General features: G+C 39.3%; 1 protein-coding gene across 3 annotated transcripts in view; it reads right to left on the bottom strand.

Moving 5' to 3' along the window:
• The window catches only part of Rph (Rabphilin), a 54,729-nt gene extending 46,221 nt beyond the window's left edge, over positions 1-8,508 (bottom strand). Inside the window, exon 1 of one of the 3 annotated variants that reach the window (XM_022063140.2) lies at positions 7,961-8,508. The gene's annotated coding sequence lies outside the window, so the exon portion shown is untranslated. The remainder of the gene's footprint in view (positions 1-7,960) is intronic. The other 2 variants (XM_022063137.2, XM_022063136.2) reach the window with 2 other exon arrangements.
• Positions 8,509-13,731: the final 5,223 nt, after the last annotated feature.

Genomic DNA, 13,731 nt, shown 5'->3' with positions numbered 1-13,731 from the left:
ATCAACTGAAGGGATTCGGACGAAACCTAAACTCTGTATCAGCATGCCGGCCTTGATAACGTCTGAGGTGGGACAGATAGTAATACAACTCAATATATAGTTTTAAGTTTCGTGCGATAAAACATGTTAAAATGAAAGAAATTTGCATCGAAACAATTACTTTAGAACTTGAAATCACAACATGGTGACCGCGCGAAATGTATTATTTATGTGAATCATTGTTTTGACCAAAATACATGACGCAACATCCCAGAAGACAGCCATCTTCATAGTAGAAGCCGTGAGAGTCTGAAATCTCACCTACTGTATTCATCACCTATTGTGTTACAGATGCAGAATTATTAATGGAAGTAAACACCGTACTTCTGCTTCTGCAATCGAGTTCGTACAAAGTTGGTGTATTTTTAGTGGGAGGCTAGATATCAATGTTAAATTTCAAAGTTTGAAACTGGCGACAACACAAATAAGCTTATCAACGCGAAATATAATTATTCTCTGTTATGGAAACCATGAAGTGGAATCAACCACAAGGCATTGAGAAATTTCTCGAAGTACAGTCGTGGCTAAGTATTAGTTCAATCTCATAATAAACTACTTGATTAATATGTTAAAAATAAATCATTTTTTTCGTTTTCAAAATGAATTTAAGACAAATTTTAAAGAAAGAACAACGTTCATATCACAGGACACGCGGGCTGCGCTGTCTATATGACGAAGTCCGTGTATGTGGCCGAATTTCTTAAATGGCACAGAATTAACCGTTAGAGGCGTCTTGCTGAGAAACAACTGACATCCGAGATTTTGGGTTCGAGTCCAGGTGCTTTACTGCTTAATCTGAACTTCACTCATGCACTGGAAAAAGATTAAGTTGTCTTTGCTTTCTAAGCGTCACGTCATAAGGTTTACATTGGATAAAAGCGCAAGTTATATAGACGTGTCACCAGGTGGTGCTGACTGGTTTTTTTGACGCCCTGATTTCCTTATCTGCTGTAATCACCAGATAGGAAGCTGAGACTGGGACGGGGGCTTACAGTTGAGTGTGGTTGTGGTAGCAAAGAGGAACAATTCCTCCTGTTGCGAGGAATCGAGCCTCGGCTATTCCGTTTAACAACATTTATTAAATCCCTTTCATATTGCGCAGAGTGCCAATTGCAATTAGTTGGTTTTCCGCGTTTTATAACTTACAAGACGTAGTACTTACATAAATGCCCAATTTCGATAAATAAACCTCACTTTACAGCATTCTGTATGTATGTGCGTGATTTTTTCTGCAAATCAAAGATTCGGAATAATGATTATGCACTGTTACTTTAAAGCCAATGCCTGTCTTATACGTGCGATCTCTCTAAATTGTTACAAAATTTATAAACCTTTCTTTACTTGAAACCGTTCACTGATCGTGAAATAAACATTCTCTGTCCCTTAAATCATAAAATACATACTATGCTTTCGCGATTCAGTTTATAAACGAAACTCTACAGATAAAGCATCGAGATGTGCTCCATAACAGACACGCGATGTTTCAAAAACAGAAGTGCAATCAAAAACTGAATAAATGTCGCTTTTTGTTGGAACTGTGTAGACTTTCTATTTTCAGCGATTCAAACCAAAAACCATTATACATGAAGCACAAAAGTTTTTCCATTCGCATTTCTTTTAAAACAGCCAGAATTTGTAGAACTCAGAGATTTTCTTCTTAGGTAAAGCCTCCAAACGAATTCCTTCCTCAGTCTGTCTGGTCGAATGCCGTTCCAGAACTTCAAAGCAGACTACGACTGCCTTCTTACAAATCCTTTCGTACTCGCCATTCTAACCTCTTCGTTTCTTTCTAGGCATCTACAATTGAAAGAGCTTCGTTAAATAATATACAATCAACAAATCTACGGCCGAATCGATATATTTGAGTCAAACGTGTCGTTACTTTCCATGTTTGTTCTCTCTTTTTATTTCATTCTGTAATCTTCTCTTTCACTTTGCGTCCTTCTATTTAAAAACATGCGCATTTCATTTCAGTACTCTTTGCCATCCTTATTTAGACATGACAGTATTTTCGGCACTTAAGTCAATAGTGGCATACGTCTCTTACGATCAATGCTTGCATTGTATAGGACACAGCAGTCAGTCAGACAGCGTGCGCTTTAGATAAAATTCGATTAGCAGCTGGATGTTCTAAAGCAATACCACGTGTTGCATCCGACATTGTCTAGACCCAGCTGAATGACAGTCATCATGGGAACACAGCGCCTGTGTCATTTATTGGTTGTCATAATAACATTTTCTGCGCTAGCCTTACAACAATTGAAGTATTCAAATCCATTATCTTATTATTCTATGCTTTAATGTGCCGCACAACGAGAGTTATTTAAATGTAATGTAGATTTCTCCGTTCAGTGTCATAATAAATGCGGCTATTTATATTCAAATGTGTCCTGTCGTGAGGAGTCTTTGCTTACTTCGCCGTTGTATATAGTAATTGAAATCAAAATTATAAATGCTATTGATCTATATAAGAAACTTTCATATAATATCGATTTTATAAATGTGAAATTTTAGGACAAATTATTCCGTGTACTGTGGGACAAAGATAACTACTGCAATTCAAATGGTAGTTTCAAAGTATTTCTTCATGAACAAGAAGTAAGTGTTTAGTTGGATAATACATCGATGTGGGGTAACTTTAAGAACTGGTATAGGAAGACGACATACTTAATTCCAAAATGTTCTGCGAAAACAAATATAAAATTATTAATATTATCCCGGAAACTCTAAGTTATACTATATGGAAATTGATAAGGATGTTTGAGCCCGGAATTTTGTTTGTTGTAAGACTCAGAAAACCTTTAGTGACTTTATTTCTGGTGCAGATGCTTTAAAAGCAATGGCAAAAATTCTCAACACAGATCGATTCCAATCCCAGCCTCTTTCGAAAAAACATGTCGAAGCTTCGGGGTTCACATGGTTACAATCACAACCAGGTGTGGTAATTAAGATAAGGGTAAACGTGAGGCTATCCTGTGACTATCACCACACCACAGATATGCATATTTGATACAGAGGAAGAGCTACATTCTTAACATTAGCAGTAGAATCGAGTATTCAGCTTCATACTGTGACTGCCTTGCACTCGGATAAATAGACATATTCATTGGCGATGCTGTGTTCGGCCCGGAAGAGTTTTGGAGATGCTGGTATAAAAAACGCCTCTGCAAAGTATCTAAACTCTTCCGTTCAGTCAGCAGACCATTTTACAAAGCTGAATCATGATGGCTCTCCTGAAAAATGTTAATTCGATTAAATTCAATTCATGCATTTAAGTGCTTGTCAATAACAGTGACTGTGGCGTGCAAACACTAAAGTAAAGTAAAGTTTGTCCCACTATACGCTATGTAGGCGTTTGGGGTGAGAGGAGGTATAGCTCCTCCCTTTTTTGACCTCGGCTCTAGATGGGGGTGAGTGATCAGCATCACGCCCCGGCCGGCTTTACCCCCGGTAAAGGACCCCGGTACCCATTGCAGAGGAGGCTGGGTGGACCCCAGAACCGGTCTGGACGCAGAGTCTAGAGGAAAAATCCTCTGCCCCCGTCGGGGATCGAACCCCAGCCGTCCAGCCCGTAGCTAGTCACTATACTGACTGAGCTATCCCGGCTCACGTGCAAACACTAATAAATATAAACGAGACGCATAAAACAGTAACAAATCAAGACAAAAATAAACAAACTAATAGTAAATGGAAATACGTTCCGGTATTGAGAAAATATCCTCCAACAAGACACAGACTTTGCTAAATATGTCAAAAAAATCTACATTTGTCATTTGCGGCAATGGCGTACTAGTTGAAGGACTGTCTTAAACACACTGCTCACTCTACAGGTAGATTATCTTATTTGTTTTGCTTGTAGGAACACAAATACTAAATTTGTCCATAATGAAATATGTCTTGTCCTTAAAACATCAACAGGAATAAAGCATATCGTTGTCTGGAATAGAGTTCCAAAATTTAAACAATCCAAAATGAAATCACAATTGTGTAATCTAATTAAAAAATGCATGATGAGACAGATTAGCAATTTTTCTTTAAGGCTTACACATTTCCTGTTCTTTTAGAGAGAGTAAATGTGAGGTTATTCCACACAAAAGAGGCATTCTCGAACTTCGATCTAATTAATGTACTGTTACAAAGCAATTGAGGTATCTACAAAAAATAAATTATATGTAATATAGCAATAAGTCCTATCATCCTTAATGCCTGAAGATGACAATTACGTTAACAATAACAACAACACAACATTCACCGGAACACAAGCTGAAAGTTCCAACTTCCTCACAACTGTTGTGTTCACAGACAATGACGGAGACAAAGAGTAACAGAAACTGAAACACGCCCTTGTCAACAAAATTACGTAGTTTTTCATGATGTTAAGCTAATCTAATATTTATGCACGTGTCGGATTTTCTGCCATTAGTAATACCAAGCTGGCGGTTGTGTGCGCTTCTGAGGTGGGAGAGATTCAATTTTTTGTCTGTAGATTTCCTGCTATTTGAGATATATCATGAACCACTAGACCTAGACATGCAAAATATTGTAGACAGACCATGAACAGGCCTACAGTACGAAATATGAATTAAACACTTTTATTAGAAGGTGCAAACATGGCGACGGTGCGAAACGTTGAAGTATGATCTGACAAGTGATAAGCTGAACTAGTTGAGAATATACACAGAATGGGACACTAAATTATTTTACAACTGCTCATAATCTGTATTTTCTAACGGCGTGTCCATGCAGAATTGAGCGCATGAGTCACAAGTGCTTCCTACAATCTCTTGTTAAATTAACTTTACTTCCAACATAGATCACATTTGTTTTATAGAACGTTAAGAAATCTGTAAACTATATATCATCAATTTTATATTCCGAATTTAATTTTATGATGCGACGAGAATCTTACATTTCTGAGATCTGTGCCAAAGTCAAGTCTTCCTTAATAAACGTTAAAACAGAACGATGGCAGAAGGCATGAACTCTATTTAAACAGGCAGAAGAGAAGATTCATTCGGCGCGGCCTCATTTTCCTCTACCAGCGTTCTAGTACAAAATCCCTTCTAACCAATATTACGGCTCACAAAAGAAGCTCCACAACAGACTCTTTTGTGTTGACATGAAATTAAAAACGCCTATAGTCGACATCAGAGAGCCTTCTGCTTTGCTAGACCAATGTTAGGGCCTGAAGTAAGATCAGGAACCTCGGACCATTAGCTAATAGTTCTGACTCTGATCTCCATCTCCGTGTGGCTAACAATTTGTGAACTCGTCAATGTTATGTTCATCAGACGGTAGTTATGACATAGTTTTATCACAAAACGATATGAATGACGACATTACTGGCCTTGTGTTTAATCCCTCTGGTGGTAATAGGATTATGGTCAAACGCTTTCATGGCCGCACTGCTTTTCAGCCCGTGTCTGAATAACCTTGATGCGAGTCATAAGCTTCTTTGCACATGGCTTTTTCGCTGCCATGTTCGACTATGGTCGAAAATGTGATCCTGTTTGTGTGCGTGTACGAGTTATAGTGGAATACAACGTTAAAATCCGAACCCCCTGAATTACGCTATATTATTTTTACGTCTACTAACAAGTTCGACTTCAAAGTTAATTCTAAGGCGTTCCATATTTCAACATTTCAACACCAGGCGATGAATACAGCTAATATTTCTGGAAAAGGACATTCACGCGAATGAGACCGGTACAGGTGTGAAGCCAGATCTTTGATGCAGACGGAAGCGTTAATTTAGGCTGGAGAAAATTACATAATGAGGAGCTTCATAATGTGTACTCTTCACGAAATATTATTAAGACGATCGATTCGTGGGTTACATAAAAACCATAGGCCCACAGTAACCCAGACGTTACACAGTGTGGACGGAGACGTGCTGATTACACGCACTACACTAGATAGGAAGAGGGCAGAACACCCGCTGTTTCAAGGTGTTAACCACGGATTAACACATGCAAGGACGAAAATAATAACAGCTATAGACCAAGCGAGTTAGCGGCATGGTCGAGCCCATAACTGTATACGAATCAGACTAATCCCTTCTAGCCCATCTATAGCAACTTTGTCAATCGGAAATTCTGTCAGACGACTTCTGTTTCATGTCACGTCTCTTCGCCATGATTCCTTTGACGAAAGCTTTTGACATGCATAAAAACTTTTTCAATAAAACTGAGTGATTTTATATATATATATACACATACAAACACACACACACACACACACATTTTCGCTCATTTTAGACATCACTGTTGCCCTTTAAAATTTTCTTCGTGAAAAATTTGGTGTAAAGTATTGCGATAATTTCTGGCAAAGCCGAGTGGCCGTAATGCTCATTGTAATGTCTGAGCAGTACAGAAGACTGTATTAATAAAACAGCTATTAAGCTTGTACCCTCATAATTATATGCAGCTACGAAGGTACATTAACAACAAAAAGTTATAATTTTCTTTAGAAATTGTTGCAAATTTCAAGCGAAAAGTGTAAATATACTAATCTCTTCCACATTTGCTAAGTCAGTACTAGGAGATTTACACATTCTTCTAGTTTAACTTCATAAATTATATGATGTTTTTCCTAGTCACAATGATAATTCTATCACTCCATAACCCCTTCTCTATCAGCCACAGTAAGGTGATATAGTGATGTAGGGGTAACACACTAAAGTTGTATTGGGAATGTACCGGGTTCGAATCTCGGCCGTTATCCTGCTAGCCTTTCTGGGGTTTTAGGAGGTTTCTCCAAGTGACTACCTTTACATGTGTCACAATCTTCCCTTCACAATTCATCATCATCTTTCCGTCTCATTTGACTAAAGAATAGTGACATTTCGATTCTGAACTGTATCAGAAGAACAAAATATGAGAACCGTCAACTACATTACTCTTCGCTGAATTTGAAGCGTCCTCGCTTTTCACCAGAACTTTTCACAGCAGCAATCAGCACAAAGAGTTACACACGCGATCTGAAGCATAATTAGGCCTCGACTGAAGGCAGGTGTGAATACGCGTTCGCAACGACCTATCGATTTTAATAGAAGAAAATCGAGTACAAAAAATACAAAACGCAACTGAAGTACGATGCAATCACTTACAAACTGTGGATGGGAACGGGTCAAATATATTACGAAATATAACAAATGAATAAAATTCGATGGTTCAATAGTTTTTACAGATAAAAACACACATATGTAAAATATGTATAAAAGTTGAAGTATTCCCTAACAAAGTGAATAACACTTGTAGGTAAAATGAAACAGACGAGCTTACACAAAAATCTGACGTGATTTTAATTAAATGCGCATGTAACATCTGCAGCTGTTAATATCACTGGAATTCAGACAACTTCCTAACCTATTTAATTAAACTCAAATATTGTATGACTTTTTATTTATTTATTTTTCTTTCCTTTTTCTTTCTCAGCTATGATAAAAATCTGTAATAGGAACGCCACGTGACTCAAGCGGAAGTATATAAAATTGTTAAAAATTGTTTACATGTTTCAAAAAGTAACATTAAATAACACACGAATTACCATGATCCGTCCAAAGAGTAAATGTTAAGTAAGATAACAGAAAATTTTCCCTAAATTTCAGGAGGACACGAGTCCATTAACAGACTATGAAACAGTTCAAAATAGTCGTAAATCATTTTAGAAACGTTCTTAATATTTATATTCACTACGTAAGATAATTTTGCTTTTTCGAATCATATGGTTGGTTTGAATTTTTGCACGGAACCCTCTGAAATATAAGATCTAAATTTGAGCTGAAGGTAAATGAGTATTAAGAATATCACAAGCATTTGAATTAGAAAATATAAGCAAGATCTCAGTGTTTTTGTTATTGTTTTAAAGCGGTATTCACTGTTCCTGTTCGTAAAGAAATTAGCACTGTGGGTATACTTACCTTGCAATATGTTTATTTTTGAAAGTCATGGAGTACCACGCGACGATGCAGGAAGTAAATAGTCAGTCCATCAGTTCACCAAATAAACTCTTCACATAGTAATTAAAATTAATGTCAACTACCAAGTCTTAGAATACATAAATACAGTTTCAAAAACAAACAACAATAATCACAAGTTACATTACCACAACACTGAAACAGAACTGTTTTTCGTTAAGCACCGAGTGTTGTCATGCTTTTAGGTATTACAGCCTGTTGCACGGAATGTGTTCGCGTTTCAACTGTCTCCTATCGCTTGCTGTTACTCGCTTCAACTGACTTTGCGCGTGCGAGATGGTTCAGGGTTTGTAGGTTCGTGGGGTGCGGGCGTTCACTGATGACGACGGTAACATCAATGAAACAGTCTGTCTTTGTCGGCCTGTTGCTCTGCCTAGACCTTCGCTGGTTGGTTCGTTGGGGCCCTGCCAGTCGTCTGATCCAGCTAGCATGCAACCACAGTCGATAAAGAGTTCCGGTGTCCACGACTAGCTTTCTAAAATCGCTGATATGCGAATGTTGGCTGAAACAGTACTGTGGAGAATCACTTGGGTCTGTCTAGATTCCCACTTATTGAACTTTATGGTTTTCTGCCAAGAATGGGCGCCGACTACGTGGGTGCCCTTGGGTTCAGGCACACTCTGGACGGTTTCAGGGGGTTCTGAACAGCTCCTGAACTTTCCTTTCCTTCAGTTCAATTTCTAAACATTTCCTCATAATTATTTCTAATCGATGTACCTCGGTACACATTTGAGCCTAAAAAATTGTATTGAATGTTTATGGAAAAGCTTATCGCCTTTGCATGTTTGCTTAGTGTAGCCAGCTGAGTTGGGAACGGTCAGCTTTGTTTTGACTAAGGAAATTCTTGGAATTCAAAAGCGAGTGAACACACTGTAGTTCCATTTCTTGTGTTTTTTATGGTAACTTTGTCTTCGTCTGCGTTTCGGATCATTTCAGATTGGCAGCAAGTCCGATAGCAAATGGTCATTATTGATCTTCCCACATTTGTAATTAGCTCTCGAATTATGTCACACACGTACAATCCTGTTGTAAATCAAGAGGCCTGCTGATTTAGCCATGGCCTACATTACTGAAGACCACTCCAGTTTAATCCTTCGTGATTAAGCCACATCGTTTATTCACAGCATATGGCATCAGGGCGGCCGGTGGTGGTTTCCGGTATAGGTTTGCCCCCAATAGATAACACCAGCTCATTTCCTCTCGCTAGGTGGCTGCCTGTGACAGCAACTACATAGGTTCAGGAAACAGGTGACAGAAATTCGTTTATCGCGCGTGTTACTTTATGTGACAGAGTTTCTGGGACGCTGTTCTGGGCAACCTGTTGGAACGTTTCATTCGCCTTAACTAAGTCTTAAGCGGCCTTTGTTTTCGACATTGAGATTCGGAAACCTCTGTTATCTTCCTTTTTAATACGAGGGACTGGAACCAGGAGCAGAAATATCGTTCCTTGTCGATGGAAGTGATTGTTTATTCGAGACATTCGCCATTTTCCTCCTTATCAGGAAGCCGGTCCATTCATCCACGACACAAGAACTCGCCGTTTTGTACCTGCAAGAGAGACAATAACATCGATTGATATAAATAGTGGAACATAAGTTTTAACACTTTCACTCAATTTCTGGCTAAGTAAATTCAGATTTACAGTCGATGTTAAGACAAACAGAGGTGATGAGCACAAAACGGTGAGTAGAATTCAATATTGTCCTGAAGGTTAAGATCCTGTAATGTATCGAAATCTTAGCACAAATTGCATAAACTAAACTACCTTTACTCCGCGACCAGCCAAGTGCCAGGTCAGAAATGAAACCTCTAAATTAGAACCGAGAGTATGGCAATATGATGCTTGGTCAGGACTATCTCACATCTCGTTTGCGGTGATTAACAGGGGAAAACAGAAGAACTAGGAGAGAATTATGTTCCGGTGTCATCTACTCCATTCACCACGATTCACACTAGAAGTTACCCGGGGTTGAAACCAGGTCTTCGCGGTGCTTAAGTGAACACGCCTAGGGGAGATTGGGCTGAACGTATTGAGAGCAGATGAATTGTGTGTGGCTCGCTGTAGGATTAGCAACGAAACAAAGCTCCTTGTACCACCACGCCAGACTGACGTCACCTATTGATCGAGAAACAACAACAAAGCATCCATTGTGCCAATACACCAGAAACTTCAGTACAGGAGCAAAGCGATTCGTTTGCGAAACAATTCCATGCTTGCCATCCGGCTGTCATTTTATTCGTGTCTAACTCACTGTGTGTTCAAAATGTTGATAGTTTCTCTAGAAAAAGAAAATGCGCGCAAAACTACGAAAGGAAATATTGCAATTCATTTCATAATTTTAAAAACAGTAATGAAACGGATTTCATACTATCCGTGTCCAATGTTCGGTTCCAAATGCGCATGCCCTTCGTAAAATAAGCACAAAGCCCGAAAGTAGTTAAATCAGTGTAACAGGGTCATTTTTCAGAAGCTGAGATCTCTCAACTGGTTTGCCCTTTATAAAGCCCAAAGTACCATAGCCGTATACACTACAGCCAGATAGCGAACCAAATCCTGATCCAGCAAAACCCGGTGCGCGTCATCACAACGCATTTCCTTAAGATCTATTCTAATACTATCCTCCCATCTGCGCCTAGATTTCCCAATTAGCCTTTTCCCTTCAAATTCTCTGACACACATTTTATACGCATTTACACACATCTCTACCATGCGTGCTACATTCCTGTGACAGGTACGATTTACACAACAGCCCCTCGACTTGTGGGTGTGTGCCTCCACGACCTCCTGGTATAAAATTTCCCCAAACCAATGCCATCAGGCTATGCACGTAGCTCTTCTGATCACCAGCCGTCGACCTCCGCAATATCATCTCGTCTGCACAGACTTCCAAGCGCCTTGCAGAGACTCAGTAGCCACTCGCCCGACCATCCCAAGGTCTGGAGGCTCTGATTCAACTGCCACACTTTCAGAAGGCGGGGAGGTCTCGTGCTCCGCTGGGTACCTTGCGACGGGCCGGTCCTTCTCGTCTGATCGAGCACTCGGCTGACTCATCCTAGTGGAAAGACGAACGTGCCAGTACTCTGGTGAAGCCTTTCGTGCAGGTGTGGTTTTCCTCCTGCAGCGGCTTGGAAGTCGTCGTCGTCACACGTGTCTAACACGCGTCCACCTGCTGCGTGTTAGCTGGCACCTGTCTGCATCACCTGCCGTGTCCTATAGTTGCGCCACGCGTCATGCCCACGCTATGGAGAAGCCCACTGAAGACGTGGCTTGGAGACGACTGCCACAGCACATCTACTGCTTTGCCTTTTTAAAAGAAAAAGGGCTTGCCGTGTCAAGTGGACGAACGCGGATTTTTATGTTTTAACTTTTTACTTTTCTCTGAGACGACACTTTATTGGCTGTACAGTCCCTTGTACTCGAATTTATGTACATGAACTTTGCCAGACCCTTTTACAGCCTGGAAAATTAAGTTTTAGCGGGACATCAGTACGTTCTAGATTCACAGCATCGCAACAGCTCTGGCACACCTCTGCACAGCCTTGCGTGTGGTCTTTGTAATATTCTTACCATTATTTTTTTTTATTTTTAGTAGGCTGTCGTGATGTGTGCATATTTGCATGCAGGTAAAGCATATCAGTTTTGTAACATTATCGGATTTGATTTTCCTTCAATAGTCTAAGTGGGCGAGAATATCCATAGAAGCTGGCGCGCCTCGAAGCCCACAAACAAAATGGGAGATAATTACACTAATGTGATTTCGATCTTTTATGTGGTTGAGAAATAAAACCTGCCCGAGGATGGTAAATTTGTTCGGGGTATCAAAGGACAGCCGCCCCTGCAATACAAAAGGAAACGTCTGTAGACACAAACGGCACATCGACTGTTATTTCCCACGAAGTACATTTGCAAAACGAAGTTGTTAGAAAGGGTGTATAGGGATATAGACCTGGTTATTTACATTTAGCAAGACGCTTGTGGCCGTTGTACGTGCAAAGGTACTACCTTAAGCATGTATTTATATAAGATTTCTTTACACAATGTTTTCTCCACCTGTTACTTAGATAAAAAAAGTATAATTTAAATTTGTTACAGCTTTCATATATTTTTAGTCTTTTACTGAGATAATAAAGTTATTTCAAATCCTAACAGACTCTTCATAAACTGCACAAACACATATTTAATTTTTAGTGGAAACTTAAATAACTCTTCGCGTATTTAGCTAACAACACATTTAATAAGAAGTAATTTGTTTTGTTGTTGCTAGCACAACTTTAATTTTCTGATAATAATTAATATACTGACGCACAATAAAACTATAAAATGTTAATAATAAAACCTCAGAAAGAAGTTCGGTGATCCTTCTAGTAACGTAAAAACTTCGTGTATTTTCAAATTGAATTGCTTGTAAAGGGTACATTTTGTTACTAGAGATAAAACAAAATAAAAGGCAATACATGTTATTTTAATTAACTCTCGGCAGTTGTTTTTCTACAGGCATTTGAATTCAAAGCAATTTTCCAACGCAGTTGTCAGGACTCCAGGCGTAGTGGTTTGCCTTGATTGACTAGCAATGCGAGGCCTGCTTTGCGCGCTAACCGCCTTTCAGTATCACTCAACTGACCTAAAACACAACATTTGGAAGAAACTTTATGAAATCAAGAACGTGGTGCTTCATATCATCTACATGTATTACGCATCACCGGCCACTGTAAGGACTCAGGTTATCCAGAATATGTGCAAGCTCAAGGTTCATTGCCGTGTTCACAAAAGTCCGTTACTGGACCTTATTCTGAGCTGCTTAGAGTTCACATCCTCAAATTATCTGCGTATTTTAGCATTGTTTTTCCATTTAGATTTAGGTACCCCAAGTATATTATGTAAGTATACAAGAAATCAAACCCTGTTCATAATACTAGGTAAATGGAAACTACATGTTCTCCTTGTGTGAGCCCAGTAATTTTTGTAACTTTCACTTCATGTTTGTAATGATAACGCAAGACTGAAAGCTTAAAAACAGTTTGAAAGTTATAATGATCCAGCTGTTGCAAATACGACACGCAAAGTTAAAAATCTCAGAAATAACAGTAAGACTACGAAATAACGAACCTCCTTTCATGTTCCACAACATTAAACTGTGGGAAGGACTAATGGCGTTACAATTTACCCAGAGAAGCTAGCAGAGATTTTGGAGTAGTTGCCCAATTGTAATTGGTTTAGTGACTCCCTTCTGTGTATTAAAGACGCTGAAGGTTCGCGAAATTTACTCTCTTCTAGTGATTAACATATGAAAAATGTTTCTCATACAGAATTCACGGTGAGGAGTTCTTAGTCTCCGTCGAACCCAGAAGCTTGACGGCCACTCTTTGTCAGCTGTCCGCGAGTACTTGAGCAAAATATTTCGTATCTGGAGGCCGTCTTCTCCATCCGCAACCTGAGGAGGTACTAAACCGTAGGGACAAGAGATTTGCCGTAAGTTTGGCAATTAATTCAAACGTTGCTATTCACCAATCACACGTCACACAAACCCCCACGCGGGGGCGCGCGAACATTGTATTACAATATGAGGAAATTAGTCTGAGAGGTTCGACTTTATACTGAATTATAAATAATGGCTGAAGTAAACTACTTTGGTCAACCAATTTCTCATCCCACGTCGTGTATTTTGCTAAAACATTGCTTGTGAAATATAAACTTCAGCTTCTTATCTTCAATA

Source organism: Zootermopsis nevadensis, unplaced genomic scaffold (assembly GCF_977971745.1).
Source record: "Zootermopsis nevadensis isolate Lab colony 2312 unplaced genomic scaffold, Znev_1.0 Znev_ptg000027l, whole genome shotgun sequence".
Lineage (NCBI taxonomy): Eukaryota > Metazoa > Arthropoda > Insecta > Blattodea > Termopsidae > Zootermopsis > Zootermopsis nevadensis.
This window is presented reverse-complemented; position numbering and strand designations above follow the sequence as displayed.